This window comes from Ostrea edulis, chromosome 1 (genome assembly GCF_947568905.1).
Source record: "Ostrea edulis chromosome 1, xbOstEdul1.1, whole genome shotgun sequence".
NCBI lineage: Eukaryota > Metazoa > Mollusca > Bivalvia > Ostreida > Ostreidae > Ostrea > Ostrea edulis.
This window is the reverse complement of record NC_079164.1, coordinates 111,067,423-111,086,591: the sequence shown is the minus strand read 5'-3', so window position 1 is coordinate 111,086,591 and position 19,169 is coordinate 111,067,423. Positions and strand designations below refer to the sequence as shown.

Below are 19,169 nucleotides of genomic sequence, written 5' to 3'. Positions count from 1 at the left end.
CCGAAATAACAATAAACTTGTAAGAACTAAACAAAACAAAAAAAAAAACCAAAAAAAAAAAAAAATAGAAGAAGAAAAGAGTGTCTAAGATAGGAATCAAATTCGCCTTGGAGTAATTTGTTCTATATAAGGCGCTATATAGATTTTATTATAATTAAATAGTTCTGATTTCTGGGAATTAGAATCTTGTTGACTCCAGTGGTATACTTCTCCTATTGAGCAGAAAGTTATGAAAATATACAAATACATTTACTTGTTTCATAAAACGTCTACAGATTGTCAGGCTGACACAGAGATTGCCATACGGGGACTTAAAAATTATACAGACACGTCAATGTTAGATCGAGATCAAAAGAGATATATGTATACCTTACCTCTCATTTTCTTGTTGATCTGTGTAAAATAATGAATAAATTTCAATATTGATTAAAACACAGACATTCTCAACCAAATGCATCAATATTCAAAGATAGGTAAAGATGCATCATCAATTCAAGAAATCCCAGTGATAGAAATAGAACTTTACATAACCTTTAGTGGATAGACCTTCATACTGATTGCCATTATCTGTCTCTGTTAAGTCGTCATATATACCTCTGTATAAAAAAGTTAAATATTCTGATTTTTAGACCATGCAATGAATGCAAGCATATATTCATATCAGTTCACTCAGACGAATATCCAAATTGATTAAAAACATACACATCTTAATGTAATTATCAACTAATTTGAAAAGACAAAACAAAAAAATCGTGAAAATGCTCTGTCCTATTCAAATACTCTATTTGTTCCGCAGTTAGATTACAAGAAAGTAACTTTGGTGAATATTCTAAAGTTTTGTTATGCGTTTTACTAAATTTTAAAAGGATTAAAAGCAAAGGAAAAATGATGACTGTGTCTATTTAATGTCATGTTCTCACTATCACCATTCACACCACGATTGAAATCCTGGTCTTCATCGTGGACTTGGATCATATCAAATTATATCAGATCTTGAGGTCAGTCGTGACAATTGTGTCGATAGAAGAAAATACTTTGCCTGTCAAATTTTTTTCTACGATCACCACAATTAATTTCCAGTCACTATAACCGCATAAAATCGTATTGCATCGTAACAAACCGCATTATATTGCATCTAATGGTGCTCCCAAATCGTGATGATACCAGTTAATCTTTTACAAGGTAAACACCACGTTTAGTTGCGATGCGTTGTTATGCCCCATGATCTGTCACGATAATCATAATATATTTATACAGTAATGCTAAAAATACCACGTTGTTATCAACCTAAACTTCCACCATTTTTAGTAATTGTGGGATGTTTTGTTCACTTTCTAGATGTTAGAAAATGAAGTCAATGCTCACGGGCTGTATCTCTACCCATCGAGGTGCAATCCTTTTTTCTTTGTACCAAGCTTGTTTGACAACAGTCCACTGCATGATGTTCTAAGACGTCGAAAATGTGACAGGTTTACAGACGACAGATTGACGATGTAAAAAGATAACTCAGAAAATCTCTCTTAGGCGATCACGAATAAGAATATGTTGACTAAAGTCCCCATAAATTACAAATGGACAATACTCTTTCTTCCTATTGTCATTTACCTTTCTCCGTGTTCATGCACAGTATGCTCTGAAAATATAAACAAGAACTGTATTTTACACTGAAAAATGTTTAGTGAAATACCTGTGGAAAACAATTGGCTCCTAAGTGTGGTTTTGTCCTATTTAGTGGAAGAACGGACATAAACAACATACATTATATTGTAATATAATTGAACTACTTATATATTAATAAGAACAATATTGTGTGTAATATGGCTTAACAAATTTGTCTCTACTATTTACACTTATTTAGACTATCCGATATTGAAAATAATGAATTTGATACTGAATTTTTATCACTGCGAAAGCTATCTTTCCCTAGAAAATACTGTGCATTGCTGTGCTGAGTGTAAAAACATGGTTAACGAAGATTCCACGCAAATATGCATGGTATTACTAGTTGAATACACTTCATATTCCCTTCCAATAAACTCAGTCTGGTAGAAGTACATTTGGGAGTGTGAAAGGAAATGGCCGTTTGAGATAACTTGCCGTCTTGTTTATTTAGTGTTTTGTATCAATTTTGATTCATCAAATCTTCCAAAATATTTCCTATGTTTTGTACTAATATCCTTCCTTGAATTTGGTATTGGTACAAACTTACATAAATACCAGTCTGGGAAGTCTTGGAAGACACTGTATACTAAATATTTCGCAAATGCCATGGTCGTTACAATAATAAAGTTTGCAAATACAACCTATCATTGGGTCAAATGATGTCTGACTTGTTTCATGCCGATTGTTAGGCCGTTCTTGGTACACTAACTTTGAGTACGGATAGCTCCGTTTACCTGATTAAGATATAGGGCTCACGGCGGATGTGACCGGTCGACAAGGATGCTTACTTCTCTGGGCACCTGATCCCAGCTCTTGTATATCCATAGATCTGTGTTTGCCTAAACTCTCTATTTTGTATTGCTTATAGCAGTTAAGAGATTGATCAATGTTCGTTATCCTCGCCTTTCGTACCAGAATTTCGTCCGATGGTTCCTCGTGAATTTGTTTTTGAACCCTTACATACCATCTTATGAATTGTATGTTCAATTTCAAAGCGCATAGTGACACCATAAGAGGAACAATATATGTATTGAAAATATGGGTATGTTTTAATTGTAAAGAAATTGATCAGAGAGACAACTCTGCACAAACCACTATCCTTAAATATTTATCATTATAACACTATACGGTCAGGTTACGACTACATTGTTTGATATACATCATTCGTTAAGTAATTCCTATGTTGTATATGATATTTCTATGAATTGAAAAATGCTTGTAACAAATATTTGAGATATGTTATTATACATATAGTGATGTTTTGTACTTTGATATAAATTATATATATGCCTTTAAAAAAACTCTGCACAAACCAAAAACCTTACTTCTTGGTAAAATCAATATCAGTTTAATAGATTAGATGCTAGGCACCTGATCCCACCTCTGCTGTGTCCAGGGGTCCGTGTGTGCCCAACTGTCTACTTTTTATTGCTTACAGGAGTTATGAGATTGATCCATATTTGTAATCTTCACCTCTATAGGATTTATGAGATTGATCACTGTTCGTTATCTTCACCTTGTATCTAAGTTTTGTAGCAAAATCAAACATTTCCCATGTATCTATTGAAAATGTGGGTATGTTTTAATATTAGAGAATTTTATCAGAGAGATAACTCTACACAGATCGAAACCCTTACTTCTATTTGGTAAAGTCAATATCAGTTTCATAGATCAGATGCAGAGCTAAGCTTTATAGCAAATTAAACTCCAATCAAACATTCCCCGTGTTATCTATCGACCAAGATTTTGTTTTCGAAAAAGCTACTCATGCGCACAGAAAATATACAAGTACATAAACATATCTTTGAAAAATGATTCACAACTCCAAGAGTTTGTGCTTGCCCAACTCTTAATTTTGTATTCCTTATTGGAGTTATGAGATTGATCACTGTTATCTTCGCCTTTTAGTCAAAAAAATTATAGGTTTTTTTTGTATTTCATATCATCTATCGTTACTCCTGGTGAATGGAAAGGTACAGTGTAATTCCGGAAGCGAAAGACATAAATATTATGTATAAATTTCACTTACCTGTCATCGGGGTACTGGATTCCTCTTTCATTAAATCGTTTACTTTTACACTTTTGTTTCTGTAAGATAAAACCCCGCATGTTAATGGTTCAGTAATCATATTTATGCCACCGATCCACTGGTAACAAAAACACCTTATAATTACATTACAATACCATTGAAATGATTATTCCTAAGCGAAGTGTACTTCAATTCGTTTTGAAATGAAAAGACATCATGTATTTGGCTGTATTTTTGTATGAGCAAAACTTGCATTTTTCTTATGATACAATTCTCATAAACGCATGATTATCTTTAAGATCATTGGCGTTTTATATGACACAAAGCAGTATTTACCATAACAACAAAACTGAAACATTATTAGGATTGTATGTCATTCCACAACCCTTTTGTAGTGCGACTGAGCGACGTGTTTTTATAGGTTCACAATATCTTTATGGTTTTATTTCACAGTTGTTGTCATATTAATAACATCACAAAACTGAATGACGTATCAACGGTACGTTATGTTTCTAACAACTCTAACAACTATCCTAAAAGCAAGGTGAAGATAACGAACAGTGATCAATCTCATAACTCCTACAAGCAATACAAATTAGATAGTTGGGCAAACACGGACCCCTGGACACACCAGAGGTGGGATCAGGTGCCTAGGAGGAGTAAGCATCCCCTGTTGACCGGTCACACCCGCCGTGAGCCCCCAAACTAAAAAAGGATGAACTTTGCTTTTCACATACATATTTCTGTAGACGGTCAGGAACAAGTCTAATGTTCAGTGTACATTTTCTCCGATCTAATGTTTAGTTCCCAGAAAAAAATGTATATACTTGTAGAGTATAAACTTAACTTAAACATAAAAAATAAATCGCTGGACTAGATAAGTACAGGTTAAGTAGAAAATTGGTTTAGCCTGACTCCAGAGTTAGACTTTTTAAACCCACAGTTTCAAAAGTTTGTAATTTTCTAAAGATATCAATGTTTATGATTGTGAATATACACATAGTTTGATATAAATTAGAATGAAATTACAACAATTGGTAAGGTTTTCACGAGTTCTTACTATAGTTTATTTAGCCCCCACGCTGAGGTGTAAACCTGTAGGAGAATGAAATTGATAATGGTGATTATCACTATATTTATCTACTGATTGCTCAATACTATTATATTTACTTCTAATGCGCCGCGTGAATGGCAGCAAGTTTTTTAGCTCTCTGTTAACATCAAAACTTTCAGTGCTGTTTTAAGTGCAAACCTGTGAATTCTTATATCACCATGTTGTTTAAGACTTAATGAAGACGTTTGATAGTTTCGTCTGTGGATTATTTGTTGCGTAACGGAAACTTGGTTAGATGACGGTAATCCAAAACATACAGTTGTCAGATCTGATCTTAACGTATCTGTTTATAACTTTATCGATGTTTCCTGCAAGTTTCGATCAGGTGGCGGAGCGAACATCATGTACAGAAACACTCTTGGTGTAAAGTCGCCGAATTCTGGACAAAAATATTCCTTTGAATTTTCAATATATAGATTACAATATAGATGACAACAAAACATATTTTACGGTCGATCGGTCATCCTTTCTCAGCAGCGCATCCAGTGACCACAACGGTGTTTTTGAAGAATTTACATCTTTTCTAGAAGAGAAACAATCTACTGTATTATTATCGTTTGTGGTGATTTCAGAATTCATTACAATAAAGTTGACGACACAATTGTGAAGTTATGGGATTAGTTCAACTTGTAAATTGCCAGACACATCCATCTGATAATACACTTATCTGATCACTGTACGGAACAATGTTACGATAGTCTGGTCCGAACCAACCGAAAATGCTCAAATAAGTGACAATAGCTTGATACATCTATATTTATATATATATATATATATATATATATATATATATATATACATATACACACACATAAATATATATATATATATATATATATATATATATATATATATATATATATTGATCTACCTAAGCTTAAGATAACTAGAGAAATCCGGAAAGTGGGGAACCTTAAAGACACAAATACGATATACAGATCCTGAAACGTACTACTACACCACTTGCACGGAACGGTAGGAAACGATTTGCAAGGAACGATGAACAGTTTGCAAGGAACGAGCAGCAACGTAGTAGCACCCTTCATGATGATCTCATTCAATTTAATGCAAATACAACCAAACAGTACGACCCGGAAGATTTAGCAAAGTTTTACAATTCTGAACCTCGAAACATATTGCACAACGCGGTTGAGTTAAGGCTTTCCCCATAAAATTTTTAATATCAGTGCTGTACATAAATATACTTTACCGCACTGGCACATTGCACGACGTCACAATGAAAAATACGTCATGACGAAGGTCATGACGTACATATCTACAGTCCTTTTGTGGTTGGAAATGTCAAAATATTGTTTCGTTATTTACCACCGCAGTCAAACGGTAAACTGCAATCGCGTAAAAGTGTCTGTCAAATGGAATATATTAATTATCTTTGATATAGAAAAAGTTTCAATTTCTTCTTTATATAGCATACATGCTAAGGTAATATCCATATTATATTGTGATCTTGATATCGCCCCTAATTTACACGTATAGTTACTTTCACAATGGACTCATTTGCATAAACAGGGTTTCCGTACATAAAAAATTCATCATTGGCACGACAACCCGAGGTTTTTAAGTGAAAGATGTTTGATTTATGTGACATGTGAACTTCAGTGCCAAAGGGAAGTTAGGGGAGCAAGTTCTGGCTTCAACAGAAAATATGTTTTTTCAGGCTAGATTCAACTTCGTATGTGCAAAAATCGCTGCACCTTGCATATTCAATGCAAACGTTAGACATGTTAAAAGTCACAATAAACTTGCTCTCAGCACTTTTCAAATTAAGAAATTAATATGCTTTGAAGTTATATTAACTTCAACTTGCATTGATATCTGGATATCGTGCCAATTCAACGATTTATACATACACGATACGTTTTTATCTTGATATTCGAACACGTGATATAGAGTTGATGTAGAGACTGTCGGTCTCGTGAAAAATGTATAAGAGGTCAATATGCACTTAATGATATACACATATTGTTTTTGTATAAAAGGGTTGTGTTTACAGAATTTGTCACAATTTGATCTGTTTATTAACGTTTTTTCCCCGACATATTTCTATGGCCCTACTTAACACAACTGCGAATCATGCTCCTGAAAAAGAGAAATTGTTGGCGATTCGAACTACTTTAGCGTGGTTTACGTAGGAATCGGGTCATGTTAAGGCACGTTGCAGGTCAGTGGAAAGAAAATGGAGAAGAAACAAGACTGCGCACCATGATTACGCATACAGATATGCTAAACGGGTGCACAGAAAACATCTTAAATACAACAAATTCAAGCACATCAATTCAAATATTTTTGAGTGCGGTAAGAATACATAAAAAATTTAAAACTGTCTTTGGATTGATGGGTAGAAGTAAAAACAATCCTATGCCGTCAAATAATAGTGACGAATCATTAGCAGACGCATTTAGTTTATTTTGTATGGATAAAAGTTTTAAAATTCGCAATACTTTAAACGATTTTGAACAATTTGATCCAAATCTTGGATTCAAATGCACATATCACTTTAATAATTTTAATTCAATGTTTGGTGTAGATGTTTTAAGTGTGACCAGAAACTCAAAGCCTAGAACCTGCCTAACTGATCCCATTCCATCAAAATTGATAAAACAGTATTCTGAGGTGTCATTGCCAACAATAACCGCCCTAGTCAACAAATCCCTCACATCAGGTGCTTTTGTAAATGAGTGGAAAACAGCAATCATAAGACCACTACTGAAGAAAAGTGGCTTAGAGGCGATTTAAAAAAAAACTATCTTCCGTTGAGTAACTTGTTCTATTTCAAAAATTGACGAAAAGTACATACTAAACTAGTTTATGAAATACATGGAATTGCGCAAACTACTACCTTATTAACAATGTGTATACAGAAGGGGCTTTAGTATATATAAAACTCTTCTCAAACTCTCATCTGATGTTCTTTGGAAAATGGAATGGCAACAGGTCACCGCGGTAGCTGCTTTCGACTTGATCATAATATACTCGCCAAAGTAGTACAAACTACTTTCGGGGTGTTCAAGTCAGCATTAGATTGGTTTAAAACATATTTCCCCCAGAATGATGGAAGTGCATATTAATTCGTCTAAATCTCAACTCAGAGACGTTGAATTTTCTGTACCACAGGTATATGTGGGCGTGTTCTTTACACCGTTTATGCTAGTACTTTACAATATTTTATCAAAGACTCCGATGTCTCTCTACTTGGTTAGGCCGATGATCAATCCACATAAGACAGTTTCAATCCGAAGACCTAAAATGATGAAAAGCTCCATTACATGTGACAATCCACTTGTTGACCCACCAGCACTCGGCGATGAAACTAACCTAGCCATTTCCAACATATTACTGTGGATGAGGTCACAAAGTTGATTAGGTCATCTGTCAACAAGAGCTGTGAACTGAACCCTATACCTACATCTATTGTGAAGCAAGAAGTCACAGCTCTTGCTCCCGTCATCACTTCTATCATAAATAAGTCACTTCATAGTGGTTCCTTCCCAACATCTTTCAAAGGAGCCATTGTGACACCATTTCTGAAAAAGGCTTCACTGGACCCTGACATACCAAAGAACTACCGGCCGGTGTCTAACCTTGTTAATCCAAGTTCATTGAGAAGGTTGTGGCAGTACATATACAAACCTATATCACGGAGAACAATCTACTGGAGCAATTCCAGAGTGCTTACCGTCAGGGGCATAGTACTGAGACAGCACTTCTGTGAGTTCCTAGCGATGTGACTTGTGTTCTTGGAGAGCAAAAGACTGTCTTGTTAGTGTAATTGGACCTATCGGCTGCCTTTGACACTGTATATCATTCACACTTGCAAATACTTAAGGACCTTAGAATTCAGGACACTGTGCACATGTGGTTCGCGTCCTATCTTACCAATCAGACCCAGATTGTCAAAGTCAAGGGAGCGAAATCTGGTGCCACTCAGTTGGTCTGCAATGTCCCCAGGGATCGCTGCTCGGGCTTGTTCTGCTCAACATCTTCACAGCATCCCCGGGGGCCCTTCTTAGAAATAACAATGTATTGTACCACATGTATGCTGACGATAATGAACTGTATATCAGCTTTGAAGTCCAACAGGCCGCTCTTGTAGTCAGTCAAATGGAGTCTTGCTTGAGATCAGTTCAAACCTGGATGGCTCAGCATCACCTCAAGATCAACACAGACAAGACTGAGGTGTTAGTGATATCCTCCAGACAAATGGCCTCTAAGCTGCACATACCATCACTACAAGTAGGAGACGACTTTATCACTCCTGTTACTAAGGCCAAGGGCGTTGGTGTAACCATTGACTGTCACATGACCATGGAGGCACATATATCATCAGTGAGCAGAGGTGCCTTCATACACCTTAAGAACCTAAGCCATCTGAGGAAATATTTAGACAAGGAATCGCTGAAATGTGTTATCCATGCCTTCATAACAATAAAGCTGTACTACTGTAATGTAAAACTTATACGGTACCAATTTTGATGCACCAGATGCGCATTTCGACAAATAATGTCTCTTCAGTGATGCTCAACCGAAATGTTTGAAATCCGAAATAACTATGAAGTTTTAGAGCTAAATATAGCCAAAAACAGCGTGCCAAAAAAGTGGAGCCAAATTCGTCCAAGGATAAGAGCTATGCATACTAAGCATACTGTGGTTTACCATCAAAGCAGTTCGAGCGGTTCAATCCATCCAAAACGATGCAGCCAGAATCATCTCAGGCGCCCGCAAATAGGACAGCATTACACCAGTAATATCCCTCCATTGACTTCCAGTTCAGCAGAGAGTCATCTTCAAGATTGGTGTTAGTGTACAAAACAGTCAACAACATGGCTCCATCCTATCTGCAGGAACTGATAACACCTATTCTCCCTCCGGAAAGTTGCGGTCCAGTGATCAGAGCCTACTACAAGTGCCAATTACCACCTCATCTGTGATTCAAACTCGAGCCTTTAGTGTGGCTGGCCCTAAACAGTGGAATGCTCTACCATATGATATCAGAACTGCTGCTAGTCTCTGTATCTTTGTATCTAAACTAAAGACTCATCTGTATGTGATTAATTACAACTACTCTGTGCAGATAAACTTTAAGTCAAGATTATTATGTTGTGCAATCATAACGGACTCTTTATCTTCACGTACTAGTCATTTGTTCTTATACTACTTATTTTACTTATTTTCTTGTTATGTAAATAGCGTTTAGAGCAAAATGAATTTTACGCTTTACAAAACAAATTTATTATCATCATTATTATTATTATAAAAATTTGGAGCCAGTTTTGGTAGATATCAACAACTGGATGACTTAAAAGTAAAACGAAATTTATTCTATTTTGAAGTCAACAAATGTTATCAGTGTCTTCTTCCAAATCAATAAATGTGATTGTTGAAAATGTAAATACGTCTTCGTGCATCAAGTATCGAGGATGTTATCTAGACAAACACTTAACCTGTAAGAAATTTGCAACTGAAAATGTAAAACAATTTCCTTAAATTTATATTACATTAAGCACATTCGTCAATATCTTACTGATGATTCGAGCAAGCAGTTAGTATAATCGTTAGTCATTACCCATTTAGATTATACCAACAGTGTACCATCAAAAGGTTTTACAAAATCGTGTGGCAAAAATTTTGCTAAAATAGAAGTCAGCTGACAGTTCTAGAGAGGCTCTAAATCATTTACACTGGTTACATGTTCATTTGTGGATCAAGTTTAAAGTTGCATGTGTTGATTTAAGTGTCTCAATGATAGAGAAAGCCAAGCATACTTCAGTAAAATGCTGAACATTCGAACATCGCCATACAACATTCGCTCCCTAAACAATGACGCTAAAACACTAAATGTCCCTGTCGTCAAAGGCAAAACATTGGTTTCAATGTCATATGACATATCAAGATCTACCGTATAGAATGAACTACCAACACACATTACAACAATCAGCGATTCTGATATTTTTATTTATATCAGTGCTTTCAACTAACGTATTATTCCTTCATGGACATCGCTATGTTAATAACTAGTCAATTTTAATGTCTTATACTTGTGTATCTTTTGATTCAAATTTGCATGTAGAGCGCCATTGGTTGCATTTTTGTTTTGTATAATTGTGAGCTTTATCAATTTTAATTATGATAATAATAATAATGAAATAATGATATATATGATAGCTTTTCGAAATGATGTCTTGCTATTCATCGACATTAGAAATGGTTTCTGTTCCAATTCTCGTACACCTGAGTTGGTTGAAATTGGGTATACCAGCTAAAACTTTTTCAAATCAAGTTGGAGTATTAGTGATCAATGATTGTAATAATATGCCGGTGGAACTTACGTGTTTTTTCTATCCAATTCTGCAAGAAAAGCAAAATCAAAATTTTATACAAATATGGATGCGATCGATGATTAATCATTTAATGACTTTTTTATTATATTAGATTTAACACACATCTATGTAATTCGTGAACTCTCCCTATGCATATATTTCGTTACGTTGTCTTTCTTTGGCAAAGTTTTTAAAAAATCGCATATTTTTGCGGGGCAACTTTCATATTTTTCTGTAAATTCATGAAATAATGACTTTAAGCAAATTTTACCGAGATATTATTTCGAGTTTCTGAAAGTTTTCGCAAAACGTATATAATATATATCAATGAAAGGTGAAGATAACCAACAGTGATCAATCCCATAAGTCCTATAAACAATACAAAATAGAGAGTTGGGCAAACACGATGGCATCAGGTACCTAGGAGAAGTAAGCAGCCCCTTTCGGCCCAACCAGTCACACCCGCCGTGAGCCCTATATCTTGATCAGACAAACAGAGTAATCCGTAGTTAAAATTAGTGCGTCAGGGGCGGCCTAACAAGCGGTATGAAACACATAAGCCACAATTTGACCCAATGATAGATATTTTTGGCGAATTAGATCATTATAACGAATACAGAATTTGCGAAACATAAAGAAACTGGTTTAAGACCGACATATAGCCTAGTTCATTCCTAAGTATGTCCCAGAGCGAGGCGGATCCAGAATTTATTAGATATGAGATGGGTTGTTAATTAAAGTGCACCTGTGAGCAAATATATTTCTCCATCCCAAAAGAGGTATTACAATCCTGAAAGAGTCCAAAATATCCATTTTAGGATAACATTTTCTGATTTAGTGTGTTCACTACTCAGACCAGCTCTAGATAACGTTGTTGTCCATTCCATTTTGATTTATTTTTATTCTGCAAATTTATATCTTGGGAAGCCTGTTTATTATTATTCATAAAACGCATTGTCATGAAGATAAATATTATTTCGATAATAACCCTCGCAAAGCAGGTGAAATACACTATCACACCAAAATGAAATATTTATTTTAAGTTAATATTCCCCGTTATCGTCTGCATTTAAAAACCACATGTTAAAGCAGCCAAAAGCGTAACATAACAACTCGAGGATTGTAATTATTTCAGTTCAACAGTTATCTCTTTCTCTTTTAAGTTCTTGATTTTCATCTCTATTGTTTTCAAGTGAGCATCATTTGTTAATATATGACAATTAGAGAGGAATTAGTAGAAGTACATATGCACTTCTTATCCAATCTCAATAATTTCAAATGATATGTTCTTCTTCCTAAAATAAATAAAGTTTGAGCTTGGATGTGCGAATTGCATTATTTCAAAGCAAATAAAGTATGCAATTTAGAAAAATTATGAAATGGCATGCGCTTCCTTCCTATTTCATAAAATTGATATGGTGTTTACCCTAAATATGTGCATATTTCGGGCGTAACAATATCTACATCAAAAGTAAAGATAACGAATAGTGGCCAATGAAAGGTAAAGATAAGGAACAGTGATCAATCTCATAACTCCTATATGCAATATAAAATAGAAAGTTGGACAAACACGGACTCTTCTATACACCAGATGTGGGATCAGGTACCTAGGAGGAGTAAGCATTCCCTGTCAACTGGTCACAACCGCCGTGAGCCCTATGTTTTGATCAAGTAAATGGAGTTATCCATAATCAATATCACTTTGTCAAGAACGGCCTAACATTCGATATGAAATACGTCAGACAGCATTTGACCCAATGATAGATTGTATTCGCAAACTAGAACGTTACAACGACCAATGAATTTGTGAAATGATGAATTCAAACGAGACTGTCGGAACCGTTGCACCCAAACTTGTTTGTCAGTGACCTGTCTCAATTTGAAAACTGATCATATGCAGAACAAGCTCTTGTGTATTGAATCAGTTGAGAAACATAAACACCATATGCAGGAGATATTAATCATTGTTCGTTATCCACGTTATCTAAGTATAAAGCAGATGTAGAAGAATCTGTGGTGTCCTTTTTTCCGATATAATGGGATTTATTGAATCAACATATGAATGAAAATGATTATTAATAAATAAAGCGTCGTCTAGACATCTAAATGTTGATTTGAAGGCCACAGCAAGATAATGTTTTCCTCTCAAGTAGAAGGTTTGAATAAATAATGCCTCACAAGAATCTTAAAACAGGTGAAATAAAACAGGAGCACAATGCGTGCCCATGGGAATTCCAACAGACTTTTGGAAGGGTTGATCACCGAAGGTCTTTTTACATTTTTATTGAAGAAGCCACTGTCTATGACGTCAAATAGTCTAGTCTTTGACGTAATTGTGCATATTCGTTTGCGAACATTTTCATCATAGCTCTTTAAATTCTTTACTACCAGATTAAAATAGGTATACTTACTTATTATGAATGTATAACGCCTGCGGAGAAATATCACGAGGACTAGGATAATGATGATGAGGGCCACCATCCCTACAGCACTCCCAACAGCTGCTCCAGTCTGATTCCCTACGCTCTCTTGTAATTCTGGAAATTTTAACGACAAAACAATTGCAATTATAAAGGGGTCATCCTAAGCATTTACATAATAATGGTGTTTCGTGTGTCCAAAAACCAACAATCTTAATTGTCAAGGCGTATATACACTGTTATGTGTATGAACGTTGAAAATTAAGATTGTTTCCATCGCACACTCACACCCACACCCAACACTATCTCAAAAGAATGAATGAGTGTGTCTTAGGGGGAGGCTCACTCTAGAGCCAGGCTTCCGGGGGAAAGTCTCATTATGGGGGAAGGCTCACACTACAACACCGGCAGTGGTAACGTCTCCATATGAGTGAAATATTCTCGTTAAACGATATTCACTCAATCAATCTATTGTATGAAAGGTTTAAGGTCTTCTGATGAACGTTAATTTTGGAATAATGACTCGACCATTTCTGCCGTGGCCGAGAGGTTAGAGTGTTCGCCCCGCATGCGGAAGTCCGGGGTTCGAATCCCGACCGCGACAGACCTAAGTCGTTAAAAACAGATGGTGACAGTTCCATTGCCAAATGCTTGGCACTATTTGTGAATGTCACTATTCTCGAGTGAGACGTTAAGCAAGATACAATCAATCAATCAATCGACCATTTCTGTAGAATAACAAGTGACAACAATGCATCGTAATTCAAAAGATACAACTTCATTTATCCACTCTAAAAGAGCCCTCTGTCAGTATTTTGGACAGCAAAGCATTGAATATGGATTCTTGTTGGTGCAATCGCCAAATTTTAACCCAGTGGAAAACCGGTTTTTTTTTTGCAAACTTAAACCGTTGTCAGAATCAAACTAGTTGCCGCTTTACAAGTAAACTTAAAATTCACAATAACGCAAGCACTGACAGAAACATCAGGGAATAATATATGATGCTTTCACATCAACACGGAATACTTTAGCATTACTCTCTCTCTCTCTCTCTCTCTCTCTCTCTCTCTCTCTCTCTCTCTCTCTCTCTCAAAATGTGTACATGTGTATGTAGATTGCACACTTCCTATGAAACCGAATCAGGGAATACAACTCATCAAAGCTGGAAGTGCATTACATCTTTTCATTCAAAATGCCCAAAATAAAATTAATGTAAACTTATTAATAACAGCTGTCTAGTGAAAAAGCTTACTTGCAACAGTGCAATATTGAGCATCTGATGTAGATTTTCCAAACAAGTTGGAGGCAGTAACAGTAAACCACACTGTTCCTTGAAGCTTAATTCTGGGAGTGTAACTGTGGAGTCTATTATATCCCTCGTCACGGATGTACTCTACATCTTTAAATAATGCTGATAAATTTCCTTCAGTGGAATAGGAAATCTTAAATGTCTGACTGTCTCCACCATTAAAGTTAGAAATCCACGATAGCTTTATGGAATGGGGATTGTCACAGTCCAGCGTAACATTGGTAGGTGTCACTGGTGGTGCTGAAGTCAATATAGTATTGGTGATAATATATGATTTGTGGAAATAACGAAATCTAATGTTCAGAATTCGAGTTCAAGATAAATCATCAAAAACATTGTCGTAGAGACAATACAATAGCGTAAAACAATATTTATACGTTTGTCCCATGCAAGGTGAAGATAATGGATAGTGATAAATCTCATAACTCTAATACGAAATACAAAATAAAGAGTTGAGCAAACACGGACCCCTAGACACAGCGGAGATTAGCTCAGGTGCTCTGGAGGAGTAAACATCCCTTCCCTATGGGTTACACCCGCCGTAGGCCCTATATCTTGATCAGATAAACGGAGTAATCCGTAAAACATCAGTGAGTCAAGAACTGTCGTGTGAATATTCAGAAATTGTAAGCAGTTTTATTTCTATCCCTAACTCTATATATTATCAGTTTTTTGCAGAGTATGTATGTCTATGATTAATGCGTAAAACACATTGAAAATCTTCACCTTTCATGTTGTAAACCACCATTTCATGGTATATTAGTGTGTTCACCGTAAAATGATCCGTCAATTAATCTACTCCTGGTTAGATACCAAGCTAACCTTATATTTGAAACATACTTGAAAAGTGAATATAACAAACTGTGATCAATCTTATAATTCTTATAAAGAATGCCAAATTAAAAGTAGGACAAACATGGACCCCTGGATATACCACTGATGATCACGGTCAAATCCGCAGTAAGCCCTCTATCCAACCTCCATATCCACTAAATTTATGACCTCGAACTGAGTGCTACTAAAATATAACTATTCTGGTTATATTATGAAAGGTGAAGATAACGAACAGTGATAAATCTCATTACTTCTATAACGAATACAAAATAGAAAGGTGGATAAACACTGACCCCTGGGAATATCAGAGGTGAGGTCAGGTACCTAAGAGAAGAAAGCATCTTCTGTTGACCGGTCACACCCACCGTAACCCTACATGCTAATCAAGTAAAAGGAGTAATCCTTAGTCAAAATCAGTGTGCCAAGAATGGTTTAACAATCGACCCAAAAAGAGGTTGCATTGACACATTAGATGAATATAACGACCATAGAATTTGCGAAACGCTGATTTTAAGGGAGACTGTTGAAACCCATGTAGCATCAACTTGTTTGTCAGTAGCCTGCCTCGATTTAAAAGCTGATCATACGAAGAACAAGCATTTGCGTATCGATCTAATAATATATAGGGCTTACGGAAGAAGATACTTTGTGAATATGAAAGCAGACATTGTATGTTTTTCATTGAGTTTAAGATATTTGTTAAACATGGTTAATAACGTTACGTATGATATATTCAAATTGTAGCCAAACAATAATGGTGAAAGACTTATAAAATCTTTCAAATGAAATCTTAATCGCGAATATATATAAGGAGGGGAAGGTTAGATGAGTAAGGACTTTGTATTACTTGATATATTCCATTTAGCTTTCCATGAAAACGAATATGGTGATCCTTGAAGTAATATTTTAATAGAATTCTGACGAAAATGTATCTGAAATGAATTAACGAATTATATATTTGTTATATGTAAATAAATAAACAACTAAGGCGTTAACGTCATGTACATACTAACGTGGTACATTTGTGCAAGAATACTTCATGTTAAGAAGACGAAGGATGAGGCGATCAAGATCTTTGAGTACTTCAGTAGAATAATTTGTGTCGATACCTGCTACAAACTTTGTCCGGGCTGTCACTTTTTTGTCTTTCGTGGTAAGCTTTTGACATTTTACATGTACGGATAACTGACCATTTCATGCTGATGTTCTGGGTAACATGGATAGTGACTTTTAATCTTGAACTTTATGTTTACACAACTTTTGAAACTTTCATGGGTAAAATTCGCAAGCCGATGCATCGTACTCCTTGTTTGTGACCTTGAAATGTCATACCTATCTAGTTAAGTATACTGCTTATGCATGTATATTTTGCTATGCTATACCTTAAATATTAAGAAATTTAAAACCCATAAGATGGTGTTATATAAACCCTCCATTGTTGGAAATCGTGAACGAGTCGACTGAGACTGAGACCCTTGAAGCTTTGATTAATCAAATTAGATAACACAATACGTCATTTGAGTGACTCAGATGATGGCTTTAGTCACACCAATCAACTTCAATTTTTCGTTTCCTTGACCCATATGCATGGATGTTACATGCTAAACTTCTTTTAGATTGGTTCAGAAGAAGCTAAAAGTATTCGACGGAGAAACCATACAGCAAACGCCATTTGAGTGACTGAAAATAAGGGTGAATTACATAAATAACATACCATACTATTTGAACTGACTTACTTGCTGTGTCCACTCGATAGCTCTTGTAGAAGGTACCAACATCATTCTGAATTAGTATGATGTAATCTCCAAAATCTTTAGTATTGATATTACGTTTGTAGAGAGTGATGTTTTGTTCCATTTCTCCTTTGGCGTCTGTAATTATGTAGCCATCTGTATTATTCTGAATGATTCTACTCAAATTGTTTTTCCCCATGAAAGTCCACTTCATCAGATTCGCCGGTGGGTATAATAACATTTTCAAGAGAATGTTAAGAGAGTCGCAGTATCCTAGGGCAAGGTTGTCCGGAGTTTGGGAATCAATGTAATGCAGTCGGGGTTTACCTGTTCGATAAATAAACACACGATCGGAAAAAAAAAATTCTACGGTAATGTAAATTGCTTACAAACAATATCTACGCAGAACGTACAAAGAGGGAAGTATGCTTTTCCAAATGGATTTGTTCTCCAAGATGTATCATGCCTGTTTCGATTGATTTACTGACTTGTGAGGTATAGACAACTGTATGAATTTACACCACCCATAAAATAAAAAAGTATCAATTTATACAAATGAACGAATCAATTGAAATAACTGCGCTTTTATAAGTATGGACTTTGTTACATAATTTTAACGCAGTTAGTCTCCACTAGCATAGTTTGAATCAACTGACTTGTAATGTATATTTCAATTATTGGATACCAGCGGAAGGTAAGGCGTTAACAAAAATGGAGAAATCAACTGCAAGAGTATAATGAAAGTAATAGGTTCCATAACACGTGCTTGCTAATGTCCGGTTTTCCCAAACGTTCCTTAACTACTTTTTTTTAAATTTGCAAGCCGCCTCCCATCTCTTGGAAATTTAATAAAGATTAAGAATCTTGAGTTATAAAAAAAAGAGTTTAAGGGCAAGCAATGCCTATGTAACCTGTATTAATTGCATTGCCTCCTGACATAAGTTTAACATTGGTCCGTAATCAAAGAAAACTTACATCTAACCGTTACATGGGTTGTTCTCACAGCAGCTGGGTCCTTTCCATTATCAGCTGTAACTTTGTAACTCCCATGATCTAGGCAATTTGCTGATGTAATGTCCAGTGAGCTACTGCTTACATCAGAGTCTCTCTTTACAACAGTGTTGTTTTGTACAAACAGCCACGTGATAGTAGATAACGGGTTTCCGTCCACATCACATTTTATCTGAAGTCGTCCGTGTTCACTGGTGACATATTCTGCACTCAAGTTTGATATTATGATGTTGTTATCTGAAGGGAATTTTAGATTTCTAGATATTGAAAAAAAGTGATTGTCGATGAAAGCATCACAACAAAGGTTGAATGTTCAGTTTTCTTTGATATTCAGTAATTCTTAATGCTATAAGCTAGATGATAGACATTACATGATAAAACACCAGTTGCTTGTTTAAAATTATAAAATCATTAAATTATTAAATTTCAGCGGCAAACGAGCAACATAAGTTATAACAAGATCCGTCATTGACCATATAGATTGCTTCTTGACCATTTTTTTAAAGAGTTCAATGCTGGCTACTTTCAGATGTATTCCATCAGGTTTTTGTAGCCACTGGAATAATAATCACAATACTCAATTTCCATGACCATGTCGGATCGTACATCACATTGACAGTCATGAATGTCAAAGTTCTCGTCGTCATTTTTTTTTATCATGATCATTTTTAAATTCAACTTTCAGCTCCATTAAAGATTAAAAATAAAAAGTTTTAATA

At 35.4% G+C, this 19,169-nt stretch overlaps 1 protein-coding gene across 1 annotated transcript in view; it reads right to left on the bottom strand.

Moving 5' to 3' along the window:
• Positions 1-19,169, bottom strand: part of LOC130051329 (hemicentin-1-like) — a 485,422-nt gene that overhangs the window by 187,627 nt on the left and 278,626 nt on the right. The gene's annotated exons all lie outside the window — the stretch shown is intronic.